This window comes from Aptenodytes forsteri, unplaced genomic scaffold, assembly GCF_000699145.1.
Source record: "Aptenodytes forsteri isolate BGI_AS27 unplaced genomic scaffold, ASM69914v1 Scaffold15, whole genome shotgun sequence".
NCBI classification, from domain to species: Eukaryota; Metazoa; Chordata; class Aves; order Sphenisciformes; family Spheniscidae; genus Aptenodytes; species Aptenodytes forsteri.
Genome location: NW_008795129.1, coordinates 4,209,485 through 4,213,705, shown reverse-complemented (window position 1 = coordinate 4,213,705; position 4,221 = coordinate 4,209,485).

Below are 4,221 nucleotides of genomic sequence, written 5' to 3'. Positions count from 1 at the left end.
CCTCCTCCCTGGGGGAGGGGATTTGGAAAGGTCCCGCCCGGTGGCGGCACCCGCGTCTGGGCGAAGGCAGCAAGCAGGGCGGGAAGGCTGCTTGTGGTGCAAAGGCAGGCTCGGGGCCCGCAGCGGGGAGGAGGAGGAGGAGGAGGAGGAGGAGGAGGGGGGAACCCGGGACAGTCTTTGCAAGGAAACTGGGGAGCGTGCACGTGACATTGGAAGAGGGAAGACCTCCGTCCGTTTAAACCCCTTCTTCCCCATCAGCCTACTCCTAGTTGTAATCCATTTTAAACACGATCACTGAAAGGAGAACGGCAGGGAGCAGAAGGAGCAGGGCTGGTCCGTGGAGGAGAACAAGCTGGGAGCTGCGGGCAACCTCGGCGCTGGCGGCGTCCTCACCAACAGGGTGTAGCCCCACATAGCTTGAACGCGGCAGGCAGGGCCAGATGCTGACAACCAGGTGCATCGGTAGTCCCAGGAAAGGTGAGCTGTGAGCCAGGTCTAGGATCCGCATAAGGAATCTCTTCAGGAGCAAAGGGAGATAGCGCCAGAGGAAGCGCTGGGGTAAAAGTAACACTGGGGGTCTAAGGGGAACTGTCTGTAAGATGGAGCCAGAGCGGGAATTGGGGATAAGGTTACTTACAACATAGGTTTGAAGGGCATTGAGGAGGTATGGTTGGAGATAGGACTTGAGACAGGTACACCTACAAAATAGGACAGGTAAGCACTGGAGACCCAGGCCTGAGCTTAAATGGAGCTTCTGGGCCTATGGGCAAAGGGTGGGTGTGGAAGCCCCAGGTGAGGCTGATCAGGACAAGCATGGCCTGTTAGTGTACTCAGGACCCTGATAAGGAGGAGATTTCATTCAGCTGTTGTATATTGCCGTGGCTTTAAATTAGTCCTTTCTCCACTGAAGTTTTTTCTTCTGTGAAACTGAAGGTTTGCTCTGATGAATGTAGTGCTCTCTTCTCCTTGCCTTTGTCATGGGGCTTTTTTTGATTCTCTTCAATAGAGTGTATTGTAAAGCCTGCTTGAGGGCAAAGGAAGAAAAGAGTCCTATGCTGAAAGTCCTGAGTTAGGGCTGCCAGGGTCAAACAAGTAGTAGTAGGTAGGTAGTGTTATGCTCTTTACATTTCCCCTACCTAGCCCTCTGCTCTTAACCATGTCCAAATACTGCTGTGCCCTGCTGCGCAGGGGTTCTGTCTCTCTTGTATGCAATTAGGTAGTTCCTGCTGAACACACGCTTGGGCAGGCTCTGTGCCCAGCGGAGCACACCTGGTGCTGGTGTCTGGAAGGTGCCACATTTGCAGTGCTGGGGAAATAAAAGCAGCTCATGTAGTGGTAGGTTGTACTGTCAGATTCTGTCATTTGGTACAGGTGCTGTTGCCTGTAGTGTAGACTTTTGTAGACATTCAGCTGAGGGCTTGTTAAATATGTGAACTTTATTTTCAGATGCCCCTGATCTGGCCTGCCCCTGTTGTGTATGGAATAACTCAGGTCTGTGTTGCAGAAAGGAAACTGTTTGCAGGAACCAGTATTTCTCTCAATTCTTGTAGCTTCCATCCGCAGTAAGCTACAGCTGCAAGCTTCATCTGCAAAGCTCAGCACAAGTTCTGTGCTTTTGTCTGCATCAGGAAGGAGGAGATGCAGCCATTGCTGGTAAACTGTCCTTGTTCTAAGTCCTGCTGTCTGAAGTAACTGCTGTGACGAACCAGGGAAATTACTGGCTGTGTTTGCTTCACTGGCTCACTTTGCTTCTCGCCTGGTTAGCAAGCATCTCCCTTTCTTGCCAGGCCTTTGCCAGTTAGGTCTGTTCCCAGATGCTGTGTGACTGCTTCTCTTCAGAGGTGTGTGTGGCTGTCTAGGTGCGTTCCCCTGTGTTGTGCCTGCAACTCTCCAGATGACCTGGCAGGGCAGTAACTATGCAAGGAAAGCTGTTATGTTCTTGTATTCCCCAAGGCAGTAGTGGGAGATCCTGGGATCTGAAATGCAAGCAAATTCAACTGATTTATGTTATTGCTTGTGAATTCCCTTGCTCCCCACTTACTCCTCGTAGGTCTTTTCAGTCCTTCCCCTTGGCTGGCGTATCTCTTTTTTGTTAAGGCTGCAGGGAGAGCTATTCACCTCAGAAGAGAGCATTCCCGTGAGAGGTCTCCGCTCTTCCCGCTCTTTTCATGGCCAAGAAAAAGTGAAGAGAGATGGCATGGGTATTCAAACACTTGCTGAATCCTTTCCTTGTTGCCCCTCAAAAGTACCTAGCAAAAAAGCCATGGCTCCGGAAAAAGCAATCTAGTCCTTTGGACAGGGATAAGACAGACCCTTGAAAATAATGCTGCAAATGCAACTGTGTTCACATGCTGCGGTGAATTGAAGAGAGGAAGGTTAACACTTGTACAGTCAATTCTGGGCAAGGGAGGATGAGAAGCTCCCTCTATTTCCTCATTTTGTTCTTAATTCATTACAAGCCGTGTAACTCTTTCCCTTAGGCCAGCCTAATGTTCTAGGGTGTGAAGGGGCTTTCGCCTCAATTTGTCATCTGAGTTTTCAGGTGGAGGTTGCTGTAAAGGTTGCTGAAACAATGTGCGAGCAGTTATTTTACTTAAGCTCCTTTGAGGAGGCATATTAATTTCACTTTAGTGGCTTAGGAAGTTTAAACCCTAAAGAGGTTTCCTGTGGGCTTTGCACTGATTAAATAAAATACGTAGCATCCTAAGTGACACTGATACATACGGAGAAGCCCCATGGGTTGTCACTAAGCAGGAAGCTGACTCTGCTAGTCCTTTGTATGATACTGCAAGGCTTTAAAGAGAAAAAGAATTTAAAAGCTTGTTCCAAGGAGCACGTTGAAATCCTCATCTAACATCAGAGATACGATTTTGGTTTTAACTTTTTATTCTGGAAGTTAGAAGATAAACAGCTTTACAAGGGAAATAATGTGGAACAATCATGAAGTCATATACGTGGTTATCCATCTGTTTTACTAGTTCTTAATATATGCATATTATTCCGTAACGGTCAAAGAATTTGGCTAGAGACTCTAGTTTCCAACTAGTAAGTTTTTGTCCCTCACATAATTCCCAAGTAGATTCTGTATTTGCACACTTCTCCAGTGCCCAGATGTTCTTTATTCTATTGTACGTTTTCAGGAGGATTCAGATGGGAAAGTGCTGGTTTCTTCTCTGTGTACCTGCAGTTTCTCATAAGGCTGTATCGTCAGGAAGTGTTTTTTATTCTAGTACTTTCTTATTGTGGGAGCAAACATTGTTTTTGGAAGACAGGCTGTGGCACACAGTTTGTAAGCTTAAAGTAGGTTTTGGGTAAAGAAGGATTTGGAGGTAACAGGAGAGTTTGACCAACTTCTAAGATAGAGTTGATTAGTAGGAAACGGTCGGTTCCTCACTGTTTGTAACCAGCTCTGTTCTAACATTAGCGTTCGTGACATTAAGCAAGCTGCACACAGAATGTCCTCTGACTGCTTGGGAGCGACTGTCTTGACTGGGAAACCAGATTGCAAGGAATCTGCTTTTGCTTTACTAAAGTGCAACGATGAAAGACTTCACTGGTTCTCAGCAAAGGAATGTTTCTGAATGCAGATCAGTACACGTGGGTTTTCCAAGTTTGCAAGGGAATAGCCTGAAATAATTATTTAGGCAGAATCTGTTGCTTTGTCTTCAGCGGCAAAATTGAGTCCTCTCTCAAGTCCAGCAGTGTCCTTTCCGCTGCTTATTTTCTCTGTACTCAAAACGTGAGTATAGTCATATGGAATCTGGTAAATCTAAGTTAAAATACTGCATCTTCTAGAGGAAAACAGAGTATCAAGTTGCTTCATTCTTTATATGAACAACTTCTTTTTCCCCCTAGGAAAAAACAAAACTCCTTGCTTCTAGGAGACAGAAGTCAAAGCCCAAGTTAAGGGTGTGCATAAAGCAGGTCTCACTCGTTCTCTTCCACGACCATCGCTCGAAGTTCCTCGCGACTAAGGACGGGGAGTTTCTGTATCAGCGTAACCTTTCCTCGTTGTAGCGCCGTTTCCTTGGCCACCTGTGGAATATATGACTGGAGCCCGTTGGAAAAAGGAATTTCCTTCCTATGGCAGGAGAATCCCGCCGCGTACCGGGAAGGCGGTGCGCCGTCGGCCCGAACGGAGCGGAAAGCAGCCGCCGGCGGGGCCGGGCAGGAGCCGCCCTGTGCCCGGCTCTGCGGGGGGCGTCGCGGCCCGCCCTCCGC